The sequence below is a fragment of the Monodelphis domestica genome, chromosome 4 (genome assembly GCF_027887165.1).
Source record: "Monodelphis domestica isolate mMonDom1 chromosome 4, mMonDom1.pri, whole genome shotgun sequence".
In the NCBI taxonomy this organism is placed as follows: Eukaryota; Metazoa; Chordata; class Mammalia; order Didelphimorphia; family Didelphidae; genus Monodelphis; species Monodelphis domestica.
The window spans coordinates 322167819-322183505 of record NC_077230.1 but is presented as its reverse complement, the minus strand read 5'-3'; positions in this window follow the sequence as shown (position 1 = coordinate 322183505).

The following is a 15687-nucleotide window of genomic DNA, read 5'->3' as shown; positions in this document are numbered from 1 at the left end:
CCACTTTGCAAGGACATCCAAATTCCTACTTGTATTAGGCCTATTAAGATGGCTTGGCTTAAGTGGCTTTTCAGCCTCTTCATGAAACTGAGGCTAATGTTGAGAAAACAGATTTGCATCTTACAATTGTGCCATTTGAATCTTTTCTACAGTGTGACAAAATCAACAGGATTAAAGCCCAAATTGAAGTGTGGAAACAATTTGCTTTAAGAGCAGTGTTGCTACACAAGAAATGTCACTTTCATTTCACTTCTGCTGCCTGCCATGGAGAAGGAAAGGACCACCTGCCTTAGGGAAGAGTTAAGGAAATAGACCTCTTTACAGAGGTTGGGGGGACCAGTGGTATGGAGTACCACAGATGCTGCCAGACTAAATTAGGATTCTGAAATGGGTTTGAATTAACTGCTTTTTTTGTTACAAGGTATGGCTTGTTGGGTAAGTTAAGTTACCAAATACTTATTAAGCACCCACTAGGCACCAGGCACTATGCTAAGCTCTAGGGGTACAAAGGAAGGCAAAAATATGACCCTTTTCTTCCAGGAGATCAAATGGAGAATGAATGGGGGGGATAGCATGCAAAAACTATGTACAAACTTACTGTCTATTCACATATGGTGATTATCACACATATGCATATAGACATGTATAAACACTGTGTAAATATAATCACATCACGCATATGGGTGTGTTGCTATCTACATGGCTTTATATGTTTATGACAATATACATAAATATACCCTATGTATATAAATCAATGTATTTACATATATCTATATACACCCATAAATAGGTATATGTATATATAAATATATATATATATATGTATACATCTCCAATTTATGGACACATTCTAGAGAGATATATAGATTTACATACATATATAATTTATATAGAGAGAGACTTACATATTACATATGCAGAGAGATTGCTATCGCCAATTTATACTCTCTCTATAGATGAAGTTGTGTTTATATATAGATATATCTATATCTAGGCATGAATATATACATCTACAAATATTGGTATATCTATGTACAGTGTTTAAAGTGGAAATATCAACATATATACATATATGCATGTATATTATATTTATATATTATATCGCATATGTTATATTGAATTATGTTATGTTACATGATGTTAAGTGATATGATATTCTATTCTATATGTGGAGAGACAGAGTAAATTGGAGCTATCAACAGAGGGAAGGAACTTGTATGTAGAAGATGGGATTTTACCTGAACCTGGAAGGAAGCTAAGAAAGGCAGGAGACAGAAGTGAGGATGGAGAGAATTCCAGGAAAGAAGGACAGCGAGTGGAAATGTCTACAGCCAAGAAATGGAGCATCTTGTGCAGGGACCAGCAAGGAAGCCAGAGTCACTAGGTATAAGAAGTGTGAAAAGGTAGGAAGGAACCGGGTAATGAAGGGCTTCAAAACAGAGGGTTTTGTATTTAATTCTGAAGAAAACAGGAACTGTTATTTAATGTGGTGTGGGGTGACACAATTAGATCTATGTTTTAGGAAAATCAGTTTGAATGAAAGTTGAATGGAATAAGGCCTGAAGTGGGAAGAGATTTAAGGCAGGGAGACAAAGCAGAAGGTAATCAGAATAAATTAGGCAAAAGATAATGAGTATCTATACCAGGGTGGCTATAGTGTCAGAGGAAAGAATGGGTAGTGTGAGAAAGAAAATGAATATACAATAAGTCAAGTATTATATTTATAAGATTTACTAAAAAAAAAAAACTAGAGTTAAAAGGGAGCTCACTCAAGCCTTGAGAAAGAGGAAGAGGGAAGAGTTATAGCATACAGCAAATTTATAACCAATCACGTAACCTCGCAAACTTGAGGATGCAGGGAAAGGGATGATGGTAGATATAGAAGGAATTCTGGGGAACATAGTTCTGGTGTTCAAGATTTTCCAACTATACAATAGTATAAAAGAAATATTTTTGAGGCATATTTGACAAGACTTAACAATTGTTTGGAAATGGACAGTGGGATGAAAGAAAGGAAGGGCAAAGAAAAAAAGAAATATGTTGAGATGTGAAGTGGTTGTAAATTTTTTTAAAACATATTTTTTTTTTTTTACTTGGAAGAATCCTTTGAGTTCATTAGGTCAAACATTCTTAACTTAAGGCATGGAGAAACTGATGCCCAGAGATGGGAATGACTTTTCCCAGGATGATAGAACTAAGTATTTATAGTAGGATTCAACAAATGTCTTCCTTACATCAGGTCCAGTGCTCAATCTACTATGAAACTGTTTCTCAATTGATAAAAACACATTTTCTCCCAATCATTGGCTTATTTCTTCTAAAACCCTTAGTATCTACTTCCTTCTAAACTACCTTCTTAGTATCTGTTCTAAAATAGAAGAGCAGTTGATGGGTGGTAGGGAGGGAGGGAAGTAGTGATGGGGGTATTTTAAGGTAACTAACATATAAATATATTCCAGTTAAAAAGCGAGTCACACTGAATTCTAGAGGGGTGTAGAAAATAAAATATTGGGATGAGACATTGCTTTGCAGTCCAAGACAATGTATCAGTTTCCAAGAGAGATTTGTGACACTGGGGTGGGGTCCAGCACAGAGTACATTCAGAAGTAGCACAAGTGAACCTTGGAGCTTTGGGAACTCTCAACCCAGAGGCAGTAATGGGATTAGACAGCTGGTCTGAAGGAGATTACAGGGAGTCCTGAGCTGACACTAGGCCTAGGTCCTATTTGGCAATTCCTTTGTCCATATGCAGTTCTGCATCCCAGTTTTAGAGTGGAGAAGTGTGTGTATCTACAGAGGAGCCAGGGTTCTTCCTAGCTAAAGACAAGAAAGCAAACAAAGAAAACATTGACCATGCTCTCCCACCTTGGAAGCACCTTGGAAGCACCAAATATTTTCAGGCTCTCAGAACTATCTCTGAAAAAAAGGAGTTGCAGGAAAAGTTTTAAACTTGATATAGTGCCTGTACATTCCTAGGTGAGCACAGCCCAACTTATATAAAAAGTGCAAAGTCAGGAGATATACTGGGAAAATGAGCAAATAACAACAACAAAAAAAAGAACCTGACCATAAAAATGTGTTTGTGAACAAACTCAGAAGAAAACAGTAATGTGAAAATAGCTATAAGCAAAGGCTTGACTGGAAGGATCATATCCTCAATAAAATTTGGCAAGTTTGGAGAAATCAAAAATAAAGTAGAAAATGAATTATGATTGGGATATGTTTGAGTTTAAGATGTCTATGGAACATTCAGATAGAGATGGACAGTGTGGGACTAAAGTTTAGGATTGTAGTTGAGATCACTGAAGGACAAAGTTTAAAAAGAGGAGAACAGAGGGCATAAAATGTTATCTCATAAAATGATCACAAGTAGTTAATGGAATAAGAATAATAATGCAACAAAAGGAATTGACAAATAATAGTCAAACATGTAGCAATTTGGCTGTGAATAGGATGAGAGGTAAGGAGGAAGCATGGCACAATGGAGAAAACACTGGCTCTGGAGTGAGAAGACCTAAGTTCAAATCCTGCCTGAGCTACTATCTGAGAATTTGGGCATGACACTTAATTTTCTGGATATTTGTTTCATCTTCTTGTAAAAGGAAGAGTTGGGCTAAATGGCTTCTGAGATCCCTTTGCAGCTCTATATCTATGATCCTATGCCGATAGGTTGAGAGGATGGCAGGATCACATAAAGGTGAGAGATCCAGGAACGATTGTAAGAAATGAAGTATTTAGTCAATGAGATGAGATTGAAGATTTCTAACCAGAAGCCTGCAGAGGTAGGAATAATCCTTTATTTTGATTTTTACTATTAATAAAGGATCTTAACGCTTAGTCTGCCCACTGGCCCTGGCTCATAGTAAATGTTTAATAAAGACTTCTTGACTGACTAACATTGTGTCTTTTGACAGATTATAGGAGAATAGAACACAATACCAGGTGCATGGAAAGCTAAATTAGCAAGATTCATCACAATATATATGACTGATCAATATGTACAGAGTATGGCATAGTGAAAAGATAAATGCATATAATGTCAAAAAGCTTGTGTTCAAAGCCTGGTTCTGATGAACTCAAACTATATTCTCCTGGCTAGCTCCAGAAATGTATCATATTCTTGGATTTGTCCCATTGATCTACCACAGCTTTTCAGTGAGGATCATTATTTTTAGCCCAATATTCTTTTGCCCTTACCTTTACAGATAAGTTAACTCAAATATTATAAGATCATTTATCTAGATATTGTAATATTTTTAAATCGGCAACTCAATATTACTTTAGAAGTGCTGAAGAATCTACTGAGAATCTTCAATATGGAAGAAACATCATGGCCCAGTTGGGCGGTCCCCTTATTTTTTACAAGGGAAGCTCCCAAGAAACAAGGAGGTTAAATGACCCACCCATGATCATCCAGCTAGTATGGGTCAGAGTTGGGATTTAAAACGCAAATAAGAAGAACAGGGCACATATTACCTATCAGATTTATGCATAGGGGAATAATTTATGAATAAAAAGCATTGTGAGATGTAAAATTGATTATTAAAAATTAAGCAAAATAATTTTTGTATAAATAAGACAAATATAGACAGTTTCTCAGAGGTCTCATATCTAATATGGGGAATTTTGTCAAATTTATAAAAACATTAGCCTTCTTTCAATTGATAAATTTTCAAAAGGTATGAACAGAAAGTTTGGGGATGAAGAAATCAAAGTTTTATATAAACTATATGAAAAATGCTTTAAGTCATTATTGTTTAGAGAATGGAAATAAGTACAACTCTGAGATATCATCTCACATCTTTCAGATTGGCTAAAATGATAAAAAAGACAAAACTACAGATGTTGGAGGGGAAATGGAAAAACGGGGACATTATTCCATTGCTGGTGGAACTGTGAACTGATCCACCATTTGGAAGAGCAATTTGGAATTATGCCCCAAAAGTTCTAAAGCTGTGTATACCTTTTTTGGTCCAACAATATCACTATTAGGTTTATTTCCTAAGGTGATGGGGAAAAGGAAAATAAATGATGTGTTCTAAAATATAACAACTCTCTTTGTCATGACAAAGAACTGGAAATTGGGGCATGCTCATCAATTGGGGAATAGCTAAACAAGTTGTGGCATGTGATTGTGATGTAATACTACTGTGCCATAGGAAAGGACTAGCATATTAATTAAAAAAAAGGGAATTTGGAAAGAGTGAAATAAATAGAACCAAGAGAACATTATATACAACAGAAGTATTGTTTAAAGAATGCCTTGTGAATGTCCACCTACAGAGAAAGAACTGATAAATAGAAATAAGCCAGACATAGTTTTAGATATACATATTATTTTAATAATTATAATACATCCTTGATACAATATATATATATATATATATTTATCTTTTGTCAAATGCTGCCTTCTCTAATGGGTAGAGAGGAGGGAGAAAGTTACTTAGAAATTTTAATGTAACAAACAAATTTTGATTTTAAAAAAGAACCAGCATCTCTCTTTCTTACTATCCATTATTCACAACAAATAAAAGGTTCCTAGAGGAAGAAATTTAATGTATGAACTTATAGGAAGATTTTGAACTCTAGTTGGATTACATAGTCCTCACACTTCTTCCTTATATTTCAATATTGCTACTAATTAGAAAAAAATATTTATAAGTAGTAAAGGCTCTAGGGGGAATGATAGAATTTGTGCTCACCCCTACCACTTGTCAGTCACCTGTACCTGACCCAGTAGGGTTATATATGAGACTGGAGAATACATAAGTGGAAAAGAGCCCTCCTATCTTTCCTTTTAATAATATATAGGGCTTGGCTCAACAGCCAGTACTCTTCTGGAACAAAAGAAGATAAAGTCTTTGCTAATCCCATACTTATTTTTTGGAACTGAATAAATCTTTATGATAAATATTCTGGAAATAAATTTCGTAGCTTGAGTTGTCCTATGACTGCCCCAAATTAAAGGCAATGATCTAATCTGCTATTTACTCCAGTGGTATAAAAATCAAATGGAAATAAAAGTCAATAGAAATAGGAGTAACTAAATCACACATAAAGATCCCTGTGGGCCTATATTGATTTAAAATCAAGCATGTTTATATATTCATTTTTTCTTAAAACATCACTACATCAATATCAGATTTTGTTGCTGAGTCATTTTCAGTCATGCCCAACTCTTTGTGACCTCTTTTTGGGGTTTTCTTGGCAAAGATACTATTCCTTCTCCTGCTCATTTTACAGATGAGGAAATTAAGGCAAACAGGGTTAAGTGACTTGCTATGGATCACACAGCTAGTAAGGGTCTGAAGTCATATTTGAACTCAAATCTTCCCTGATTCTAGGGTTGGCACTCTATTCAATGTGCTACCTATCTGTTCCCTTTTTCAGATAGGAAATATATTTTAATCTGATTCTGGCTCCTCTGTGTACACTTTTATGATGGACCATATCATCAGGTGAAGTGGAGGGGGGGAAGGGAGCAGCTCTGTCCAAGTCCCTCTCTCTGCCTTTCTAATAATGAACTCAAGGGGTGGCGGGGAGCAGTTTCATGCCCACAGAAAGCACTCTGCATGCCATCTCTGGCACCTGTGCCATAGGTTCAACACCATTATCCTAGAACAACCACCAAATGCTAGAGAGTCCTTCACCTCCCCAAAGCTAGGATGAAAGAAAATTATAACAATTATGACAATTTTCCTGCTGGTTATATTGTTTTCTTGCCTATTTTTATATTGCTTTTGTAGATTACACTTCCAATGAAGTTCAGTGTTAGGTTTCTCTGCTTCCTTCAAGGAGAGATGAGGAGGTTAAGAGTTTAGGCATGGAGGAAGACAAAGAAAACCCCAAAAGGTGGTTGCATGTGAGGACCAAGATGGGGTTCATTCAGGAGTTGCTATAATGTCATCTATGCAAGGCACATTTTACTTGGCAAAGAGTCAAATGTGTCTAGATCCAAAAGAAGAGTTTTTTCTGATCACTCCTGATATATTTGCCTCTTTTATTAAATAAAGATGAAATAATATATATTAAAAAAGAAAATGTTAGGTTCTCTGATAAATAAAACTCTCCTTTAAATAACATTGCTTAATTCTGTATGCTGAAGACCCATTGTTTCTCCCTTTAGAGTTCCTTATGACTTGCTTTTTATTTTTCTTAGAGCAGAAGTATAAATAATTTCTGAAGACTTTTCCTTTGAAATTTGATATGCTTATTGCACAAGCCAATTGCTTTTTGGAGAAGTTTTGTCTCCAAGGGGCTGAAGACTGCTTTACCTCAGAAATAGTCTGCCATCACTCAATATAGAAGGCCAATCACAGTCGAGGATACCAAGGGGAAAACAGAACTCCCCAAAGAGATTTGCCTCTAATACAACCTGGTGGCATGAGAGTCTTGGGTATTAGGTCTATAAATCATTCCATTTCTTATCCTGAGAAAAGTATAAACAATATTTTCTTTTGGTTAGATAGATGCATATTTTGACAATCTAGATGTCTGCAAAGACTGATAATACTGTGGACCTTTTTCAGTTCATTACTCTAGGAACTGATCTTATTTTCTGTATCTGGGATATTTATATCCTTTTCTGACCTGCATTCTCCATATTTTGGGGCATTTTTACATTTGGTTTTAATTACAATCCATAATTTATTAGATTTGCAAGCTTGTCCATGATAGATGAGAGCTGTTTTTCTTAAAAGTTCAAGAGAATTTACTTCCTAACAAGCCCAATATATTACATAAACCCCATTGGGAACAGATTCAACTGGGCAACCCAATATTGGGTGGAATTTACAATAAGTGTGATACAATGACAAGTCACCCCCCCATTCAAAGATGGTCTAATTCTATGACAATGACAGCTTTATAAGTCCGATGAAGGCTTAAGAAAGTAGCATAGAGTTTAATTTTTTTTTGCTTTAAAGTTTTTTAAAATATATTTAGTAACAGTGATATACAAATTCTAATTTCTGGACATCTCTATTCCAAAGACTGAATGGAGGGGGGAGGGGTGTTGGATCATTCTAGAACTTACTGAAGAGATCTAAGATAAATCCAAACCATCCATAAGTACTTTTCATTAAGATATAAGACCACTTTCTGGTAGGTAAGATATACTAGAAAAACCTAGATTTCTTTTTTAAATGATGAATGATTCCATATATACATGTCTTTCACTGATAAAAAAAATTATATTGGCATCTGGAAAGAAATATTTCTTTCTGATTAATTAAAACCTTGAAAGGAAAATAATTTTGGCATTGTACTTATAGCAAAACAGAGAACATATGGGAAGAGATAAATGGAAAGAGAATCAGAGATGAATATATGGAGAGATAACATTACGGCTGACCTGACCAGAGGGAAGAATGTGATGACAAGTTCCTGATAATGTTCACAAATAAAATATGAATGCAGAAATATATATGCAAAGGAGTAAAAGTATCTCATTATTGGCTAAAATTAGGGCAGCTAATAAATGCTGATTTTTTTTTCATTTCAATAGTCAAAATACATTTATTAAGCACCTGTTACTTGACAGGCCCTATGCCATTTGCTGGGAATACAAATAAAAAAGAAAAAGACAGTCCCTGCCATCAAAGAACATACAATATAATAGAAGAAAATTGCACACAAAATCTATCTGAAAAAGCAGTGGTGAAGGAAAAGGTGGTACTTGACTGGAGGGCATGGTAAAGAAGTCCAAAATGAACTCAGCCTTTTGAGAAAGGAGGGGATGTCTGTCCTGTTCCTTCTCCTTAATTGGAAAAGATTATAGCTTTGCTCTTCAGAGGGGCATAGGAGACTGATGAAATGTAAGTACCAAAGTTGATTGGGTATTGCAAGATAAGGTAATGATAAGTTCACTGGGGTGATGATAGAGAAGGCAAAGAAGGCCAAAATTAATGCAGTTAATCTCATTTGTGAGAGACAGACAGACAGAGAAACACAGAAAGACAGAGGCAGAGCCATAGAAAGATGAGGGGAAGGAGGGAAGGAAAAAGGAGAGAGGGAGAGAGAGATAGAAAGAGAGAGAAAGACAGGCAGACAGAAAAAGAGAGAGAGAAAATAAATTAGTTAAAGAATCTAGACTTTTCTTGGATACTGGAAATTGGTGGAGTGGTGTCGGCTTGGAGACAGAGATTAGATTAGTCAAAGTTTTTTTTTTTTTAATCTGCAGAAATTTATTGCTGCTTTCAATAGGGGGAAAGTATAACAAATTTGATGGAGATAAATGTAAACAGCAATTATTACATTTGAATGTGAATGAAATAAGCTTATTCATAAGTATTTTAAAGTGGATTAGCAAGTAGAACAATTATCAAGTACAACAATTTATGATAACATATAAAACCACAAAACATAATAATAGTGTTAAAATAGTGGCCTAGACTAAAATATACTATAATTCAGGTTATTGTAAAATGGAAAACATGATTTTGAACAAAATGAATGTAAAATTATATGCTTTTCAAGAGGCAAGTAGACTATATTATGCATAAAAACAGTGATAATGTAAATAATAAATGCATTAATAATAGAATAAACAAAAATTTAGGGTTTCTAAATTCAAGGAAAAGCTAGAGGGGAAATTCACAAAAACCCTTGAAAATAATGCAAATATTGTAGATGACTTTATTTTTAAGATCTTGTTAACATTTGCCTCCATCAAATTTATAATACAGTAGGTTATAAAAATTATAAGAAAATATAAAATGCATAAATATTAACTATATCTATTATAGACCATAATTCAATGACAACAAAAAAAGAATAATGGAAACATGGCCAAAAGACAGATTAGAGACTAAGGAATTATATCCTAAACATTGAAGAAGTAAAAGAAAAATTATAAAATAACAAAGATATATTAACAATAATGATAAAATTAGTTATTACAAAAACACAGTCTCATTTCAGAGGCAACTAGGTGTTATAGTGTATAGAATGCTAGACCAAGCAGGATGACCTGAGCTCATTCTGTCCCCAGATACTTAATAGCTATGTGACTTTGAGTCAGTTGCTTAACTTCATTCAATCTCAGTTTCCTAATTGTTAAAATGAGAATAATTAAACAAATTTACAAAGACAGAATTCTACATTACATTGACATCTAGAGAAAACAATTTTAAAATGTACTTAAAATAACTAAATATACATAAATGTGAAAGTTAACATGGAAGTCACATGTAATTAACATAACTGCAAAGTTAGTAATAGAAACAAAGGAAATTAAAATAATTAAATAGCTATTCAATATTTAAAGTTGAGATATACCATTATATTTTAAATGGTGATGAAATTTTAAAATGTAGGTGTCTTTCTATACAAATGAATGCCATTGAAAAGAATGTCATGTGTCTCTATATCATAAACATGCAGATGCAAGTGCTTATACTTTTACATGCTTATATGCATTTATTGGAAAACATATATACTTCATGGCCATGAATTAATTGTGAAAAAATGGAGTTGAGAATACAGGGCTTCTCGAATCAGAGAAAGGAATACCTATTCTCTGACTTCCTTCAAATCCTAACTATAATCCTCAAGAATTCTTCCTTAATCCCCTTAATGCTAGTGCCTTCTCTCCAGTAATTTTCTCAGTTTATCCTGTCTTTATTTTGTTTGAACATAGATGTGTGCATATTGTACTTCATTAGCACCAGGCACTTAATAAATGTTTGTTGACTGACTGATTACATATAAATATATATAATATATGTACATATATACATATATATCTTTAGTAAGTTTGAAGAGCAAAGATTTAATTATTTCAAGAGAAAATATAAAGGATCTGTCATTTTCCAAAATTCAAGTTTTACGTTAAAACAGTAATAATTTAACATATCTACTAATAGTTTAAAAATAGACAAATCAGAACAACTATATAATAATGATGCTGAAATGGATGAAATGTGCTTACAGAAACCAGAATACAAACTTTTTGCTGAAAGATTTCATATTTATAAAAACCACTGAGAAAACGGGAAATAATTTGGCACATATATAATACATTTATGGAAACATTTTGCACTATACACAGAAATGGAGCCATCTGGAGTCTTCCCTTTCCTGAAAACAATCACTAGGAGAACATCCTAGAAACATGATTATTTGGTTGTTATTTGTTATAAGGAAACTTCACTGTTTTCTCAGAAAGATTATCAAAAGTTTGTCCAGCTCTTGAGAAATTAATTTTAAATTCTTAAAATTCCTTTTTTTAAACTCTTACCTTTCATCTTAGAATCAATACTGTGCATTGTTTCTAAGGCAGAAGACTGGTAAGGACTAGGCAATGGGGGTCAAGTGACTTGCCCAGGGTCACACTGCTAGGAAGTGTATGAGGTCACATTTGAATTCAGGACCTCCCATCTCTGGGTCCACTGAGCTCTCGATCCACTGAGCCACCCAGCTTCCCCTTGATTTTTAAAATGCTTAACTTAATAAATACCTCCAAAATGAGCATGTTCATATTTGAAGTAGAAAACAAAAAGGATTATAAACTAAATCTTAAATTTTCATTCCATATTGCTTTCCATTTTAAAGCATGTAATAAATTCAACTCCTTGTTAACAAAGCTCTCCTGTTTTTCCAATCTTCTTTCTAAAATTCCTTCCCTATTCTTTCATGTGCTTTTAAAAATATTTTACAATGTTCATATTTTTATTTTTTCTTCCTATTAATTCTTATTACTCTTCCCTTCCCATCCCTTTCCCTTATTCAACCTCCCCTCCACTCTCTACACCAGTTGTCTCCCCCTCTTTCTCCTCCTCTCCCCTCCCCCTCTAGGTCACCTTTTGGAAAAAGGAAATTTGATTTGTTGTGTCTATTTCATCCCCAGCATTATCCTTCTTAAAAGGTCCATCATTAATCCTACCTATTTCTATGCAGAATTTGTGATATGATTACACTAAATTCCATGTGTTCAACCTTCCTTTGTTTCAAGAAGGATTCAGATTCTTCTTATGTCTATTATCTTTGTATTTCCTTTTCACATGTCCCAATTATAAGAAATAGCAAGTTACACCTCTTACTCTCTTTCTATATCACTGTATTACTCTCCCTTCTCTTTGTTCCCTCCTATCAAGACATTATTTATAAAGGAAATGTTTTCCCCATAATAGAATGCTAGTTTTTTCTCATAATATAGACCCTTCCAATGGTTCAGTGGTCTACTGCAGTTTTTAAATGTTCACCAGAATAAGTATTTAGGAGCTCTACTTTCTGAAAGTGGTAAGCTAAACATCTTGGTCCAAGGTCCATCTGTTAGGATGTTTTTCCTGACCTAAACTTGCCTCTTTATAACATCTGACCACTAGTTTTATTTTTCCTATTTAGGATCTAAACTCTTCCATATGACAGTCTTTAAAAATACTTAAAAATATCTATAACACCCTCTCTGAATCTTCTCTGATTAAGAACTCCTTATTTTTCTATGGATCCCCACTATCCTTGGGTTCCATACTTGTGTTCATGCTTCCCTTTTCTGAATATTCTAGTTTTCTTTCTAAAATCTGACAATAATATTTAAAATGTGGCATGACCAGAGCAAAATACTACAACTCATCCTTATTCTTGGAAGTTATGTTTTGTTAATACAATCTGTGATCTTAAAAATAATTTGAAGAGAATGAAAAATTATGTTTTAGAATGATTATTATAGGAAGTATTTATAACAAGATAAAGAAAAATTTTAAAGGAAAAATAAATAAATAATATAATTTATAATTTTAAAATCTTTGCATGTACAAAAATTAATTTAGTTAGAAAAGAAGAAAATGTATTCATTGCAAATATTTGCTTCAAAAATCTTTAATAAGTCTATTATCCAAAATCTGTGAAGAAATTCATAAAGCCAAGGGTTTTTCATGAATTCTAAGTATTACAAAGATTTCAAGAAACATTTTTAAAAGAATGGAAAAATTTTAAATCTCAGATATTTAAGTTGATGTGTGACTTCATCAGTTTGAAAGTTTCCATCAACAGATCAAATTGGAACTCATTCAAGCTTATCCAGTCTCTGTGATTCAGTTTCATGTCTTCTTGTAAGTTTAGGTTCTCCACCCTACCTAGTATAGGCTTTCTTTGCTTTCTCTATTAAAGTACTCTGGCTGTCCATTTGTCATCATTTATCTTCACAATACAACCAGTCTACTACTTCTTTTCATATCATGTAATTCATTGATAACATTTTTCCTTTTTTTGCTCTGAGGTTCCACATTGGTTATTTATTATAATCTAATCAGATCTACAATGAACTTTTCCATTGTCCTTCTCTATTATATTCCTTTTTAATTATTTGAAAACAGTTGCTTTTCAAAATTTAGTACCATTCTGAAACACCAAGTAAATCCTGATGTTTTGTTTTCATTTGAGTGCTTAGGATCATTACAGAAGCTTTGCAATTAAAAAAAAACATTCTAGACTGCTCCCTTTTTACTTTTTAACACTAGGTTGAAAATTGTGTCAATCTATACTTCAGACATATGTAAAGATAGATATTTTGTAGGCTGCCTATATGAATACATGTTATAATATTGGCTAAAGACATTAATAACATCCCACATGATCTTACCACCAACAACAAAATGTAAAAAGGTCTAAATCATTAATTAGAACAAATTACATTTAAGCAATTTGAGGTACCATTTCCTGATAAAATGGACAATATTAAAAAAAGCAAATAGTCTATGTTGGAGGGAGTACATAATGATAATTACAATAGATTTTTGGAAAATTTGCAAATTGTTTCAGCCATTGTGGAAAACAATATGGAATTATGCAAAAAACAGATGCTAAGCTATTCAAACCATCTAGTCTAGTCTTAAACCTATAAGAGTTTAATAAACCAAAGAGATTAATAAAAAAAAGTTCCAAAGTTTTCTAAAATACCTAGATTATTATGTTAACTTGGAAATAACACATAATTACTAAAGTAGTCAGCAAAAACCTTGCCTTTAATCAGGAAAGAGATAATGTTCGATATTTGGAAGCTACACAGAGTCAAACACCTAAAAATTACACAAGGGGCTCTGGGACTCTGGGAATAGTATCTCTGGGAGAATGCACCAAGTGAGATGATTCTCCAAAGAGTGACCGAACTTAGGGGTCATTTATACCCTCTGGAGACCTTGGTACAGCAAGCATGCATAGATAGGCTGTAAACAGGCTGCAGAGGTTGCAACCAGCAGCTAGCATATTAGGGAATGGGCCACTACAACCAATACAAAAGGAAATGGTCAAACCAAGAACTGGGCTTCCTGAGAGAGAACTTTAAAACAATGGGAAAAGCTACTAAGACAAATAAGGGTACTCAGCATACTAGTCCCACCCAAAGTGGGGTCATCAAATACTTCAAGGTCTGTTGTTTACTTCAAAACAGTTGTGTCCAGGACTTCCTGAGTGTGACTTCTCAGGAGGAAGGGACAAACTTAAAACTTGCAGAAAATCGAGTTGAAAATTATTTGTAATAGAAAAAGAGGTTAAAAGCAAATTTTATGTTCAGAGATTAAGAAATGGCTACATGCGTCTTAAACAAATTAATGTGATGAAATTTTATTAAGAGTATGGACTATGAAGAATTCAAATAAATATAAAAACAGATACAGAGTAAAGAAAGAATAAAAGAAAAATATATGTAATAATTATTGAAAATAGCCAGAATATATGTGATATATTAAAATTTATGAAGTACTTTACATATGTGAAGATTAAATTTAACTTTCCCCTGATTGTGAAAATGAAAATAATTAACTCTTCCCTGATCATGAAGATTAAATTGTAACCCCGCCTATTTTTAGACTTAATCACCCAAAGTGTAAATACCCTACTTAAAAGTTGAGTAGGAAGATCTGCTCATTTTTTGATTAAATCACCAAAGGTGTAAACACTCCATTCACACTTGAGTAGGGGAGGTCTTTGACCCATGTGTGCAATAGTGGGTGAAGAATCAGAATCAACTGACTGCCTCCTGGGCAGTCCTAAAGCATGGCTTCGACTGTGATTGGTAGATGAAGAATTAGGGGAAGGCACAGGAAATGACATAAGAGAAAGTGTCTTTAAAAGGGAGTGACAACTTCCTGAGTGAGTTTGACTGGTAGTTCTTTCTTTGAAGTGGTGGCTGGTACAGAATGTGCTGACTGGACCTGAGACCTGTTTCCTTGTGAGGTTGTTCTAAAATCTCTTCCTTTGAACTGACATGTGGTGAGTGAAAAAGCTGACTCTTAACTGTTGAATTTTTCTGAAAAGACTTCCCCAGGTCCTTGGCTTTGCTGAGGCCTAAAAACTAACTCTCCCTGCCTGGGGCTTGGGATAAATTACTTAGTGCTTAAACTAGATATCTTACCCTATCCTCTCTCTGATTTTCTTACGTCACTCTTTCTACATTTTGTAAATAAATTGTAAATAAAGCTCTTTGGAATAAATTAAATTCCTGGTGACCACACTCTTAAATAATCCAGTCTAACCCTTTTAAAAATAACCCCCTTTCCCCCCTACACATATGTAATCTCAGCTGTAAATCACAACAACTTTATGTGATGGGCACTATTATTACTCCCATTCTACCCATAAGGAAACTGAGATTGTGAGTTTAATTAGCTAATCAGAATCACAAAGCTAATAAATATCTAGAGGAAGGACTCAAAGACCAACATTCTATCCCCTAATTTACTTTGCTGA